The sequence below is a fragment of the Platalea leucorodia genome, assembly GCF_965183815.1.
Source record: "Platalea leucorodia genome assembly, chromosome: 7".
Classification (NCBI taxonomy): Eukaryota; Metazoa; Chordata; class Aves; order Pelecaniformes; family Threskiornithidae; genus Platalea; species Platalea leucorodia.
In genome coordinates, this window is record NC_138829.1 from 38,634,138 (window position 1) to 38,650,097 (window position 15,960).

Consider the following 15,960-nt stretch of genomic DNA (forward strand, 5'->3'; position numbering starts at 1 on the left):
CCGGAGCCGGGGGGAGAGGCAGCACCGGTGCCCCCAGGAACGGGCTGGGCTGGCAGGTGGGTGGCAGTGGCAAGCGCCTGCCTACACCAAGGCCACGCTCTGTCCCGGAGTGGGGAAGGGAGAAGAAGAAAAACGTGATGATGGGAGAAGTGAGGAGGAGAGGAGGTGGGGGAGATAGGGAGGCAACGTTAGGAGAGGGATGATGGGGATGAAAAGGAGTCAGCAGTGAGGCTTACTTCAAAAACTAGGGGATCAGCTGGGAAAACAGAGATAAAGCACTTTCTGGTAGACCCTTCAAGGGTTAACCGAGACCTTGGCTGAGAGGGTAGCAGTGAGGAACCTTTGGTCACTGGCTCCAGTGAAGTTGCTCCGTGTGTTTGCTGTGGCTGGGATCCAGAAGGACAGTGGAGAGTCGAAAGGCTCGGCCTAAGCAGAGGAGAGGCAGCTGCCAGGGAGCCGCCCTGGGCGAGGGGCAGGTACAGGCGCCTGCCTGGGGCTCTGAAGAAGTCAGCTCTGCCAGGGCCCAATGTACCAGAGCTAAGCTATCCATACATGTAGCATTTTCAGTGTTTAAAGCCTCTCTTGCACTGTGCTTCGCTAAGATTAAACTTTTATTTCTTTGGTTTAGGAAGGCTGTCTGGTTGGTGTATTAGCTGTTGGTCACACGCAGCTGGTCCGAAAACAGCTGGCGTCTGAAACGGCTCGGACCTGCTGGAGGCAACCCGGTCGACCTGCGGATGCTGTGAACCGGGAGCTGAGCAAAAAGCGGGAGAGCTCCAGGATTCCTCCCCGGAAAAGGTAAGGGCTGGAGGGTAAAACTGGTGGGAGTGCACTTGTAGACCAGAAAACCAGAGCAGTTCTCTGAGTACAGAGCTGACTGAATTGTAGATGCGACTTTTGAAATTTAGATACGTAGAGTGCATAAAGGATGGTCAAGATGTGAAGTTATTTCCATCAGTTCAGACTGCAGGTTGCTTTCTGGAAGTGTAAGAAAGATCACTGTTTGCACACATCACCCTTGATTTTTGTCTGCTTTGAGTCACGTCATTCTGATTGCTCGTAATTTATATTGCCAAACTTATTCCAGTGTTGTTGTCTCTTTAAAACCTCACACTCAGATAGCCTTAGGCAGTTAAAACAATCAGGACAGTGGAGCAGTATCTCTGAGCTAAACCAGAGCAGTAGGTAAAGAGCGGACCCGGTGGTAAAAGCACAGGTGTGAGTCAGATGATGAGGAATCTATTCCTGGCCCTAACAAGCAGTGCAGTCGCTGCACCTCATTCACCAGTGTGTTACTCTACTAATCTTTTTAGGCTCATCTTGCCACTCTCCTGTATCTATGGCAGTCTGTTACGCTTGCACAGAGTGGATGTAAAATGCTGTCAAATTTGAAGGGTGATTTATATCCTGGAGCGAAACTTTATATTGATCCTGGTAGATGGGCTGGACATTGTGGGACCAGAATGACAATCTGCAGACCCTGCAGCATTTTCAGAGCGCTCTGTGTGTCTGCAGTATGTGGTGTGGTGCCCTAACAGGAGGTTAAACACAGATGCTGTGATACAGCTTGCAGCAGTTCAGGCTACAGTATTGTTTTCCCTATTGTGGATAAGGTTTCATGGGTAGGTCATGCACAGTACTTTAACTAGGAACTCACTTTGAATATGTAGGTGCTACATATATAAAATTCAGATTCATGTAGTACCTTCCTCCCTCAGCCTATCCTGTCTCAGGGGTCTCTGTCCTCTCTTAGTGGTAGCGCCCAAGAGATCCTATGCTAGGATATTCCATTGTCCCACTCTTGTAGGTATTCTTGCTCTGATAGACCCCTGTCCCTCTCTGAGACTGGGGAGCAGACCCAGTCAGCTGCTGAAGGAAAGCAGTAGACTTAATTGTGGCAATGCTAACGGTGTGGATAAGCAGGGTCAGCTGCTGCCTCAAGCTCTGGCTGTGATCTTGCTGCCCATTGTGTAGCTGAATACAGTGCTTCAGTTGATCAAAAAGTGTCACATACTGAGCAGCAAAGTCCAGACCAGTACTGCAAGGTTATGACAAAGCAAGTGTCAGAAGCTTCCCGGGAAGACTGCTGGTGATGGACCGAGCCTTGGAATGAGTCCAGCCGTTCTGTCAATGATGCAGCCATGAGTACTTCTGAAGAAAGCTGTGTCTGGCAAGCACTCTGGTGTATGGTACTGTTGCTGTGAGTAGAGCAAATGCTGCTTATCGCCTGCCCTCAAGAACCATCAAAGGAAGCGCAGACATCTCCTATTACTGTTAAAACAAAAACTGAGCGCCGTATGGGCACAAGAAAACATAGATCCACTGGCAGCAGAACAAGACTATGAATTATTCATTCCTCCAATGCCTCCTGTATGTTCCATCCACTCAGGCTGTTCAAGATGCTGTCTGCTGGAGATGCAGACAGATCTGCTTCCAAAGCCACGGGGACGCGACCCTGCAGACTGTGATCACCACTCTGCTCGACTTGTCCTCCATGAAACTGGCTTGTGCGTTGTTGTGACATTCTTGGGGACACAGAAGTAACCTTTGATCATCCTACGGGCTGTTGGTAGGAACTCTTGTAGCACCAACGATACTGGGACGCGTCTGGTAGTGCCAGCCTGGAATTGGCTGTGAGGTGAGGGCAATGAGTTAGGACCAAGGTGGAAGTGCTGGCTGCTCTGCCCCATTTTTCAAAAGGGGGGTGGGGGGCTGTGTCATTTGTGTATTATTGCTTTGTTTTTTGTAAGAGAACTTGTACTATCTCAGTTTGTTCCTAGCTCTGTCTTGCTCAGAAGCCAAAAGTGTCATCTGATAAAAGTTCCCTGACCACAGGCAGGATTTTTCTCTCCATGCAGAGTGCTTTAGTGGAGAGGAGTGTATTTAAATGGCTTTTTGGAAACACCTGTGAAATACATGGTTTTTTTCAACTCATTTACTAGTGGGCATTTGTCTGTGTAATGGTAATGTGTAATTGGCAGCTGAAGTTCAGAGGCACTGAGGACTTACAGAGCTGCAGAGACTAAATTCTCCTCTGCTTCTTCCATGAACTGCTCTGAGCTCAGGTAAGAGGTGCCTAATGTGAGAGACGGTGTTGCTGAAGGTTTGTTCAGAGGCTAAGCATAAAATTCACATACTTGGATGTGGAGGGTTTTTACTTTTTTTTTTTTTTTTCTTTTTTTTTTTTCTTTTTCCCTCCTGCTGGTTGGTATGAAGTTTCCTTCAGCCATTTCACGTACCCAGGCTGCAGCATGCATGCCATATTGCAGACTTTTGAGCATTTTTCCCCATTTTCCTTCTGCATCTTCCAGAGTTGCTCTTGGCTATTAGGCTTCTGCTGAGAGATACTCAGATTTTTAGTGCAGGAAAAGCTACCTGTAACTAGCAACTGCTGTAGAAATGATGGGCTTCTTAAAGCAAAAGTTTAACCCTTGCATTTACAGCTGTCTTGTAATGTGCGCTACCCCATTTTGAGAGCACTTCAAATGTTCGTAGAGAGCTTTGAGGAAAGGAAGCGAATGATACTTCAGTCAAAACAAGACACTATAACTTGTGTCCAGAATAGTTTTCAGCTTCTTATTATGCCAGCTGGCTGGATTTGCCCTAGAGTGAACCACCTTTGGAATTGTCCTAGTCCAGAAGTTGAGAGAAGCTGTGGAGGCTAAGATAAAATCCCAGACTGCATTTGAAGAGTCCTCACTGAAAGAAGTGGTGGAAGCATCCTGGGGGGAAGACTGCCTAGCTGGGTTGAGAGATGGGGTAGATTTCACAAAGAGGGGTCTCAAGGAAGAAAGGGTTGGTCCCGAAGCAGGTAAAATGTGTTTGTCCTCTTGACAGAAGTGAGAAGACAATAAACTGGAAGAATCTTTTTTTTTTTTTTTTTTTTTTTTTTTTAAATCAGTGAAAGAAGTAGACAAACAGAGCAGGCGATGGATTTGTGGTTTCCATAGTGATGTAGCTGTGGAAGCTTTTGTACGGCTGAGCTTCGCCCTCACTGCAATCATACTTGAAGGCTATGAGTATTCAGCTTTCCTGCCAGGGAAATGTAAATATACTTCAAACACGGAAACGGGTGAAAATGCAACTGCATGTTCATGATTTGTTATTTTTGCTGTGTTACCTGAATATGTGGATGTTGGGAAGCTCAGCTCCATCGTGGCTTATTTCTCCTGTATCTGTTGTCCTGCACTGAAACAGTGCATCAAACTGTCATGATACCACAGTTCTTGCCGCACCAGGCAGCGATATGTTGACCTGTATCCTTTGCTTTCTCTCATCCGTACATACACATACATCCCACAACACTGATGCCTGTGACTCTCTGCTCACCCACACTGATTTCAAACATGCACTGATCAAGAAATGTATGCCTAACTCTTTCACGGCGTGCTAACTGATCAGAGTACCACCCTGTGAAACTTGGAGAGGTGTACTTCATGCTGTTCGTAGCCATCACCTCACTTGTTCCTGTAGGCCACAGAAATGGGCTGCACGTGACAAGAAATCATGGTTTATTTTAATGGGCATTTTGTGAGTGTTTTAATAGTCAAAACATAAGACCTTCGGGGAATTTTTGCATATGGAGAGAGCTATTTGTGACTGTGAATGGTTGAATTTGAGAGACTTTAAATCTGACTTTCAAAATAAGTTGGAGTGTGGAATTTTTCAGCATCTCAGCTGATGGAATATCAGTGGGTTATAGAGGTAGAGGAAGGAAAATGCTCAGTGTGAATGCTGGATGCACACATCAGACAGTTAGGCACGTACCAGTCCTGCACACCCACTTGCATAGTCCAGTCTTCATGAGTCACGAGCATTTCTGCCTCGTCTTCTTCCTTTTTACTTGTACTGCTGCTGGATGCTGCTCTTGCTGTCTCGGTCTCCCTGAACGAATCTCCCTTACCTTTGGCATTTGTTTTGCTTGTCTGATGGATGTAATGGGTCATCTGTTCCCTTTTATAGAAAGGAATGTTAATTATTTTCAGAAGGCTAATTAGGTTGCTAATGAGAAGCTCTACTGCAGTAATATTTCCTTTAATTACTCACTCTTAAGTGCTGTACAGAGAAGCTGATTGAATATGCTGTTAAATACAAATGCTTTTATCTGGCTTCGAGACGCACCATCAGGCTCCCTGAAAGAAATGGTTTGGTAAACTCGGGAGTCCACGCGACGCAGATGACTGAGGACGTGACTGGTGCTGAGAGCCGCCTAGGCGTGCAGCCTGTTTGACTCCCTGTGAATTCGGTTCTTCTGCAAGTGACTGGCCGCAGTTGCTCTCTGTATTCCAGCTTTGCTTGACGGCTTTTGGCAGTATCGGTAACCAATGGTGCTACCTGCCAAACTAATCTATAGTTAGATGCAGCCCTCACAATGAATAGTTTAGTCTTATTAGCCAGATGGCAGCCAGAGGCACAGAAAGGTGGAATGACTCATCCAAGGTCATGTCGCAGATCATGGCAAACTTGATAATAAAGCAGAGGTTTTGTCAGTCCTGTGTTAGTGCGCTGCACTATTTGGCCCCTTGTGCCTCTCTTAGGGCCAGCATAGCTTGCTACAAGACTTGCCATCAGTTTGCATATTGCTTTGTGAGGCAGCACAGCTGCTCAGCAGCCCCATCCGTGTGTCCACCTTGGCACTGACTTAGGAAGGTCCTTTTGCTTCTCCCTCTGAGTCCTGGCTGTTACTTGCTTCTCTCCTTTTTTCACCCTTTGTTGTGGAAATCTCAATGCCTTTTAGAATTGCTCTGAGAGAGCTACTGTATTCTAGATGATGTTTTAGTTTTAGTACTCCCAGGATGAGAGGTGTTGGGGTGGATCTCCAGCATTCCCTGCTTTTTGAGTGCTGAGCCTTCATGCAGCTTTGCAAAAGAGCTTCACTTTTTGACAGCATCCTCTGATGTCCAGTCCAATTCCTGAGTCTGCTCTTAGCCAGACTCTTGGAATTCTTTACACATCGTAGCTCTACCAGGGAAGATGGTGAGGGAAGGCCGCTGAATGGGGGCCACTTCCAGGCATCAGAAGATGCTCCCTATATTTATATACTGATGATCATAGACCCAGTTGGAGAAGGAAGGAAGATCTGTCCATGTTGTGGATGCAGTGCAAAACTTATACGTTGTACTGTGCTGTCAAAGTATCTAAGTGCAGGTGACTCTGAAGAGTGACTTAGGCATAAGAAATACCCAAGAAAACAACAGTTTTCAGCATGAGATAGCAAAAGTCGCCCTCCAGTTCTTTTCAGGAACAGATGTGCACTGCTAGAACAACTTGTATCTGTGCTCCCCACGTGCACGACTGCCTTGGCTGAGGCACATTCATTTAAAAGTTAACTTTGCATATGTAGCATTTAAACTATCTTTGCATATCTTTACAGCTGTGGGAACTCTGAGAAACAATTAAGATATAGCGAAGCAAGTTGGTTAGCTGCAGTGTAGATATAGGTTCTAAGTTTATACAAGCCTATGCGCAAAAAGCACACTTGAAAAATGTCAAGGTATCTATTTTGAACACCTTGGCATTGCTATGAACTGTTGTGCAAAGTAGTGGAAATAGTGCTGTTTAGCATATGTGTAATGTGACGGATTTGTTGTTGCATGTATCAAGGCTAGTTATATAATGGAAGCATATTTAGGTTGTTTTACTCATGGTGGGAGATAAAAACTTAAATTCTTACTCATCCTACCAACAGTGTATTGCAAGATACCTAGTGATTGTCGTAAAAGTCCTTACATGCTGCAGGTCTGTGTACCTCTAGAAAGGAATGGACAAGCTGACCAGAATGTGTGCCTCCAGCACTGTCAATAGTACATGCATGATTCAGGCACGTAAATGACAGCTCTTAAGCGTTTTACATAAGCAGGGACAAGATAACATATGGTACCTCTCTCATTCCATTTGCTCTGGGTCACCTGCTTTGTTGAGCAGATTTTAAAGATGGTTTAAAAAGAATTTAGGGTTTGGGGTTTTTGGAGAGTGTTTTTTTTGGTGGCCAGTGTGAGCAGTATCAAACCATTTTATTTAAAACGGAGGAGTTCTTTTCTAGTGTTATCACAAGACAGTTCCCAACGCACAGATGAGAACTGGCATCTTTGTTCAGCTGGCTCTTTGCCCAGAGGCATGAGGTACCTATTGTTGCCCAGAAGGAAAACAAGATACAGAAAAAAATCTCATTTGAGAAGACCTGAAATTACCCTGTGTAACCTCAGGTATTTCACTGAAGTGGATAAATCAGTGTTGTACATGCTTTAAGCACCTCTGAGTAAATACTGGAAAGATGCAGGAATGGTAGCATCAGGAATGCTCAGACTCCAGTTTTGTTTCCAGGATGTGTCCATCTCTAGCTACCTTCACAGGTTCTAGTTAACTACAAATGGCAGCCTGTGGAGACAAAGCTTGTAACGAAGGTACCTTTGTTAAGTGCCTAAAATTCATGAATGAATTTGGGCCTCTGCGCATGTGTGTGTGTGGGAAATGTTTATATGAAATTTAAAAGCTAATAAAACTGTGTCATGCAAATAATTAATTTGTTAGAATGATATCATGTTGCAGTAATAGTGTAAAGCAGATTTCTGGAGGCTGAATCTCAAAGAACAAGTCGCTGTCAGAGGTGCGTCTCAGTCAATGAGAGCTCAGTGCCTGCACAAAGGAGGGATCAGCTCCTCGCTGCTTAACTAACAACTGTACCTCCTAAAATAACAAACAGTTGTTTAGAGTGTATCTTTAAACTTTTATTTTCAGGAGATGGCAAAATAAAAGCTGAAAACATAAGTTGGGAGTTAAGGGCACCACAAATGAAGAGCTGGCCAGAAGGTCCCTGGCGGAAAATAGCGTGACCCTGGGAAAGCCCTGCCCTTTTTGGGAGCTCCGTGGACAATTGTTAATAGGGCAGGGCACTCTTGTCACCCCTGGCCGAGGCCATTCTGTCTAAATACAAAAGGACAATTACGTGGTAGCCAGGTAAAGCCTTAGGTTAGACTTCAATGGAAAGAAGCCAGTTGAATTGCTCTTCCATGAAAAGGCCTTTACTGCTGCATGAGACTCGGATGGCAGGCTTGCCTCCGTGCTGCAGAGGATGGTGCAGCTGTGGTTGTTTTCTTTTCTGGTTGTGCTTGCCAGGCCCCATGGGGAAACTGAGTCCTTCTGACCAGGTGCAATAAGCTTCCTCTGACAAGTTGACAGAAATTAGTGGAGGCTTGGTGCTTGAGAGAAGGAGAAACTAATTACAGGAGGTGTTAAGAATGAACTGAACTTCATGGACGGGAAGTCGTGGTATTACCACTTCCTCTTACACATTCCCATCTCGTGTAAATGGCTCTGTAGCACATAGCCTGGTAGCATCTCTTGCAGTGTTTCAGCTGAGAGTGTCCTGCATTTCATAGGATTTGGCCACTAGGCTGCCATGAGACTTCAAAAATAAGGCTCTTCTGGGAACCAGGTGAAGTATGTTCAGCTCAGTATTCCCTTCTCTTCAAAGATCAAGTGCAATATGGTTTTCTAAGGAGAGGTAATATGTTTTGCTGGGTCAACTGATATTGTGGAAGGGTGCAATAAGTTTCAGATATTCAGGCCATCTCCAGGCTTGAAGCTGTTTTAAGTTGAGTATCAGGTTTCTGCCTCTGATCTGACCAAAGTAGTAGGATCAAAGTTACTGAAAACATAGTCTGGGTCTGCAGTAGCTAGTTCTCCCTGGCATGAGCATTTTGCTTGTGGAGCCCAGAAGGGGGAAAAGACTGTGCACATCACAACCCCAGCTGAACAGAGCCACTGGGCCACCAACTCCTCCTCCTTTGCACTTGTGTCCCCACATGTTCCTGAGGCCCCTGTATGACCATCACAAACACTTTTGTAAGGGGAATTCAGAGCTGGTGAAAGGTACTGTCTGGACTGTCCAGAGGGACATCTGTGCTTTTGTAAATGAAAGAGAAGCTCTGACAGTGAGAACATGAACTTTGTGTGTTGTGCATCAACATGATGCGTTCCCCATGCAACACTACAGGCTTGGGGAGGAGTGGATGGAGAGCTGCCTGGCAGAAAAGGACCTGGGGGCGTTGGCTGACAGCTGCCTGAACATGAGCCAGCAGTGTGCTCAGGTCGCCAAGAGGGCCAACAGCACCCTGGCTTGTATCAGGAATAGTGTGGCCAGCTGGACCAAGGAGGTGATAGCGCCCCTGTACTCGGCACTGGTGAGGCCGCACCTCGAGTACTGTGTTCAGTTTTGGGCCCCTCACTACAAGAAGGACATCGAGGTGCTGGAGCGTGTCCAAAGAAGGGCAACGAAGCTGGTGAAGGGTCTGGAGCACAAGTCTTATGAGGAGCGGCTGAGGGAGCTGGGGTGGTTTAGCCTGGAGGAAAGGAGGCTGAGGGGAGACCTTATTGGTCTCTACAACTACCTGAAAGGAGGCTGTAGCGAGGTGGGGGTCGGTCTCTTCTCCCAAGTAGCAAGCAATAGGACGAGAGGAAACAGCCTCAAGTTGCGCCAGGGGAGCTTCAGGTTGGCTGTTAGGAAAAACTTCTTCACCGAAAGGGTAGTCAGGCATTGGAACAGGCTGCCCAGGGAAGTGGTTGAGTCTCCATCCCTGGAGGTATTTAAAAGAAGGGTAGACGTGGTGCTCGAGGACATGGTTTAGTGGTGAACTTGGCAGTGCTAGGTTAACGGTTGGACTCGATGATCCTAAGGGTCTTTTCCAACCTTGATGATTCTATGATTCTATGAGTTATCTGTTCTGGAAAGAGCAGCTTCGAGAGGCAAGTAAAAGGATCCAGAGTCAACTGGTGTCTGGTCTTTCTTCTGAGATGGCCAAGGATCTGGGCCAGTTAGTGCCTGTGTTTGGATTATGAGGATGTTTTGTCAATCATTGTGAATTAAACAAATCTATATGAGAAAAAACCAAGAGCTATGTGTGTTTTGGAACATTTTCTTTTTGAAGCCTGAAAAACAGAATAAATAGGATTCTGGTTTCTAGATCTTCTACAGCAGCAGCAGTGAATAAGAAAGATGACATGGTATGGTATGACATGGTCTCTGAGGCACAGGCTGTCTTTCCATGTGTGTTTGTACAGACCTGTGGGGCCTTGATTTACTGATGCCTGGCCACTCCTTCTGGTAGTAATATTAAGGGAATATAGGTCTTACTGTGAAGTATTCTGACACAACTGAAGATGCAAGGAATTCAGTTGTCTTAAACTTCTACTTTAGAAAGGCAGGATGTTCAATTTCATCTATAGTGTTACCATTTGGGACAGACGGATGCATTTGTCACCTTCAGCCAGTGATGTGTGCTGCTAGCCCAGGGCTGAGACTGCTGGAGACGATAACACAAAAGCCCGTCCCTGCTGGTGATCATTCCATCAGGGTGCTAGTCAAATGATAGCCGTGCCCCACTGCAGTGCCCGGTTAGTGGAGACAGCTTTTAAAATAGTTGTCTTCCTTTTTTTGTAAGGGCAAAACAGGTCAGTGCAGATATTGTGACTGTGTTCAGTCATTTTCTCTTCTTTCTGCGTGCAGCAGCTGCTTGGCTTTGACAGAAGGGAGTGCTGAACTAGAGAAGCATAGTGACCTCCGGCCTGCAGAGCAGAGTAGAATTTACTTTTAGTAAAACTAAAATTGTGTCTTATATCAAGAGAAGCTGTTACTAATGTAGCCTTCTAAGTAGAGTCATCTGAGACAAGACACTGGTAGAGAAAGAGTCTTGACTTATCTTGGCACCTTTTATTGTTGGGGTTTTGTCAGCTGTCTAACAGCATATGCAGTCAAGAATCATAATCTTAACTTTTCTCTCAGTGCTCTCAATATTATTTTTCATCCCAGAGCAGCCTTTTGGTCCACATCCCACCGTCTTCCTCTTCCTCTCCCCATTCTTCTGTGTTCCAGCAACTCAGCTTCCAAGCAAGACTTGCAAACAGCATGTCTCTCCTAAGCCAAGCATGGATCTCTACTGCCAGGTTAACTTTGCCACAGAGCAAAACTCTGATTCTTTGTTCCAGCTGCACTGCTTTTACAAGTGTTGGTGCAGGAAGATGATATGGCTAAACTGCTCCGATGTAACTTTCGTAAGTCTTTTGTCTGTTGCCCTGTTTGGCCACTGAGAGACTTTTTATGTGCCTTCCTCATCTCTTATGACTTAGATGTCTTGTCCATACCTGAGTGCTGCCTCTTCTCAGCGGTTGCGCAGCAGCTCAACAATGAGAGGAAAATAGCATCACTTTTCCGGGCCATTTTCCAGCCCTATTAAGGTTCCCAGCCAGGCTGGTTTGGAGGATTCTGTTAACTTGGGGTTGGTAGCCAGAAGGAGGATAGAACATGTATCCAAATTTTATCTTGTCACTGTAGTAGCTGTGGAAATCTATGGATCTTATCTGCTTAGGTGAAGTTAATGATTAGGAAACAGTGATGAGTTTACTTCCCTGACATCTGCCCCCTACAAGGCTTCAGCTACTAATACACTTATAATTTTACTTATGCATTCTTCCTTGTTTCCTTCTATTCTACAGATACTCCAGGGTCTTTCCATCCTACTTGTTTTAGATCCACCTTCTGTTCTCAAGCCAAGGTTCTTGCAAGGCTTTCCCCAAATCGATTCTTAGCAGCTTTTCCTCTCTTTCTGTGCTTTGGCTCACTGGGTCCTAGAGAAGCCAGCACAAATATGGTAGCAATTTTAAGAACCAAGCAAAAAATTGCTCTGCCTTCTACTGCAGCAGCTGTGTGTGTGGACTCAAATTCAAGTCTCCTTTTATCATTGTGCTTTGACCTTTTGGGACTGTGCCATCTTTCTGCAGCTGAGACTGGAAAATGTCTTCTGTGCAGATTGACAGCTGATAGGAGTGAAGAGGTGAGTAGTATTTTTACCTCCTTGCTGAGTTTAGGATTAGAGCTGGCAGTTCTTAAGCTTCTACCTTAGAAAAGAAAATCCTTAATTCCTTTTTCAGGTGTTTAGCAAGTAGGTGGCATTAACATCATGCAGTTAAACTCCACGAGTCCTGAAGCAGATGATTGTTAGCTGCTATTCACAAGAGATGGTTTAGAATTTTTCAGAAGGCTGAATGCGTAGATTGGATCTGAGAAAAGGGATGAATGTGAGTAAGGTCTCAGCATGTACCACAGCCATGAACTTCTAGATCTGCAAAGCAGTCTGAAGCAACGGTATTGCTTTATTTCATGATCTGGGCTACCCTGTGCTATGAAAGATGAATTCCTGGACTCCAGGCATTCAGAAGCATCTGAAGCATCCCTGTGCACATACATACAGGCTTTTCTGTCTTAAGGAACCTAAATTCTTACACTTACGTTGACTAATAAATATAGGCAAGTTTTGAAAATGCTTTCCTGTATTGGAGCAATGAATCTGTTTGTTGGTTTTATTGGGGCAACAGTTTAATAGAGCATCATCATTTGGGCACTCTGCAGTCACAAAAGGAAATGTGGAAGAAGGGTATAAACGTAATGTTGAATGGATCTGCTTTCAGAGGGGCTGTGTAAAGGCTGGAACTGAGCATGCCCTGTGGAGCAGCGATAAATGATTGGCGTGCTGCAGGTAGGAATCCTGAATCCAATAGTAGTGTTTGTAAAAGGTCACTTCAGCGTCAAAATGAGCACAGTCAGAAGAAGCAATTCTAAGGAAAAGGAAAAAAAAAAATCCATCCCCCTTCAAGTAGAGGGGAAGAGAGGGCAAATAAGCAAATCAGTAAGGACAATGTATAAATGTGTCTATGTATCTTTATGTGTCTCTACATCTGTAGATAGAATTAAAAATTATGTAGGCATAGCAGGTTGATTTGCCTTCGTTAAAGCAGATATCTGTGGTCCAGTCCAAATTAGAGCATGAGAGAACAGTCCAGGTCTGTGATTTGGGAGAGAGGCAGTAAGAAGCTCAGAAAGAGCTGGAAAAGAACCACGGTGATATCGGCTGTAGTCAGAGGAGGTGCGGGGCATCCTTATGACCCAGCTCCCTGGCTCATGAGCTGGAGTGCGTGAAGCTGCAGCTGGGAGCACATGTTTTGGGTGGAAGAACAGCACTGGGAAACACCCCTGGGACTGTACCTTCATAAGGTGACTGATTGGAAAAGGAGGGAGCTGTAGGACACAGCAGTAAAAGCTTACGGACCAATGCTGAGTTAAGAAATTGATGCCCGAAGAGATAAGAGGCTTCCTTGAATGGCAGGCAGAAACAGCCTGGCCAATACCAGTTCTGCATGGGGCACAAATGTTGAGTTATTGCTGGATTTAAAAGAGCCTGTGAGTGTTCAGCTTGCCACCTTTCAGAGGTTTCAGTCACGTTCCCCTGTGGGAAGGCTCTGGTGCTGTCTTCTTGGGACACACAGCACATAATCAGCTGAATGAGTCTGACATGAGGGGAATCTTAAACCGCTAAACATTGCAGGTTTATGGTGGATCTGATGCTTCGGGTTTACAAAAGAGAAGAACGGCAGGCGTGCATAAAACATGAAGATGGTGTGTTTGTAGTGGTAACCCGAATGCTAAGCTTCCTCATACCTTGAGGAAATAACAGCACTAAAAACGTAAGCCTTCTTTTGCAGGGATGCAAATAGCAACAAAGTACCCAACACAGCAGAGGGGTGTGTCAGCTGTGTAGGAACTAGGCCCTAAAACCTAAGTTTTTGTTGTCTTGTTATTCAGGACAGAGAAATTTCACTGGTCTGCGAAGACAAATTTACCTGAGTGATGCGCTTACAGGCTGCTTGTTGTTTTTTCTCAATTGAAATAAACCTGAACAATAGAGTACAAAACTCACCACTAAGGTATTTGCCCATACAGTATATTTCTGCTGCTGATTACGTAGTTTGCAAGCCAGCGATGGCATGATTAATCCCCATGGTACGCTAATTGGTGGGCACTAGTGGGAGAAACTCTGGGAAACTGCTCAGAGGAGCTGCCTTTCCCAGCTGTAGGCATGGTTGCCTACTTGAGGATCTTGTCAGACGTGGTGAGGTGGTCAGTAGGATTCTGAGATTTATCCTCTTCTACCCTTCCTTTCCAGGATGTTTCTACCTCTGAGGACCTGTGTGAACTTGAAATTAAGAAGATGAGGTAGCCACCATCTTGGAGGGTCCACAAGGATTCCTTTGGTGAAAAAAAAAAAAAAAAATTTAGCAATTGGAGACTGCTCAGGGATGTTAGGAAGAAACTTGGGGAATCACAGCCTGGCGAATAGCAGATAGTGCTTGGAAGACTTGGTTCTTTCACAGTAGTTTAATGTTAGGAAGGAAAATATATATTGAGGGGGAAAAATTATTTTCTGTAGAATTGCCATCAAGAGACTTCCAAAAGGGGAAAGAGAGAAGAAAACTTCTTATGACAGTCTCGGGCTGTGTTTCTGAAGGTGTTTAAAATGTGCTCCCTCCTGTTTCATCTGTCTTTATGCAGTGCCTTCTGCTTGCAAGGTTTAAAGCTAACTCAGCTTAGACCAAAGCGCTAGGTTTCTATATGGTCTGCAGCAGTTCTGTTCCTCCTAGATGAAGGGTGACTGTAGTTGCTAGCTGCAGGTGTTTACACTATCCAGTTCCCTACTATCAGTTGAATGCTGGGAGTTCGTAAAGGCTTGTGCGCTGGTGAAGAGTAATACAAGGAGAGGAAAATAGTTCTTTAAAGTTGTGTATATGCAGCATGAATTTTCAGTAAAAGAAGCAGCTAACTTTCTGAAATGCTGCTTTGAGCTTTACCTGCAGCAAACCAGGAGAGACTGCATTGGATCTGTTAACAGTTCTAATTTTTTTTTTGTCTTTTTACACACACTGCTGTTCTTCACAGACTTAAGTGACTTGGATTGTGTTAGGGTATTAGCAGGCTAGGATTTTAGATACTCTTACTTCACTGCCTTGATCATAATATTTTTCTCTGCCAAGCTTCATTTTCAATGTGAAATGTGTTTGGATTTTTTTGTCTTTTTTTTGGGGGGGGCAAACCTGGCTTTCCTCCATTGCATGCTGATTCTGGCTTTTTACTGGAGATTTTTCAGAAGAGCTGGGCTAAGCGTATTCATTTGTTACTGTTACTGATCCTGACCTCTGTGAGTTGTCCAAATCAATTTATTATTGTAGTGTTAGAGTGGACTGGTGTATTTGCTTTTCATTTTGCTTTGGAAAGAAGATGGGGGCGTTTGCTAAGAAGAAAAAAAAAAAAGCTTTTTCAAAAAAGAACTGTGTGAATTTCCAAACAGCTTTAAGAAACCATGTAAGATGCGTGACACATAATGTCTTGACCTTAACATTGTCTCTCCTTTACATCCGTCGGCTCTCTAGCGACAGTGGAAAGGATATTGGCTATGGCAAAATCTTGTAAACTCTCAGCATGTTCTCAGGATAAATTCTCTCTCTCTCTCTCCATTCATCACACTGTTTTGGGTTGCTTTTTCCTGGTAAGCCATGATGTGTATTATGTTCTTTGAATGTCAGATTTGCTTCAGTCAGCTAATACAACATGTTAAGCTTTCAAAAACAGCCATGACTTTTGTTTGTCACTGTACTCGAATGCAGAGTTTGAAATGAAGGGGCCCAGCCCGCAGGAGCTCACAAGTCAGGCAGTTGCCCATCAGGGAACTGTGAGTGCTCAGACCTAGGCCTGAAGTCATGGGCTGCAAACTTGCGGCAGCTTTTGAAAAATGGGTTCTAGAAACTCAATTCTGCTCTCACTGCAGAGAATGAAGTCAACCTGGACTTACTGCCCAGGTTAAGATAATGGTGAATCTAGCAATTGAGCACCCAAAACTGGAGGACGCCTGATACAGATTCTCAGGGCAGGTTGTGCCCCCCTGGACGTGCCATCTCCTTGGGGACAGACCTTCCATTGTGCTGGCCCCCTCCTCCGCAGTGTTAATGGGAAGCTCTGCCTGCTCCAACAGCAGGGTCCTGGCTTCAAAGTCTCTGCTTTGTGCTGAGGCCACTTCAGGGGCACTTGGGCCCTTGCTGGACACTTGTTTGAGAGCTGAGGTATCAGCAAATGCAGGG

The 15,960-nt window shown here is 45.0% G+C and overlaps 1 protein-coding gene across 1 annotated transcript in view; it reads left to right on the forward strand.

Moving 5' to 3' along the window:
- The window catches only part of TMEM229B (transmembrane protein 229B), a gene marked incomplete at its 3' end in the record, with an annotated part of 33,505 nt that overhangs the window by 10,317 nt on the left and 7,228 nt on the right, over positions 1 to 15,960 (forward strand). Inside the window, exon 2 of the mRNA XM_082316920.1 lies at positions 629 to 798. The remainder of the gene's footprint in view (positions 1 to 628; positions 799 to 15,960) is intronic.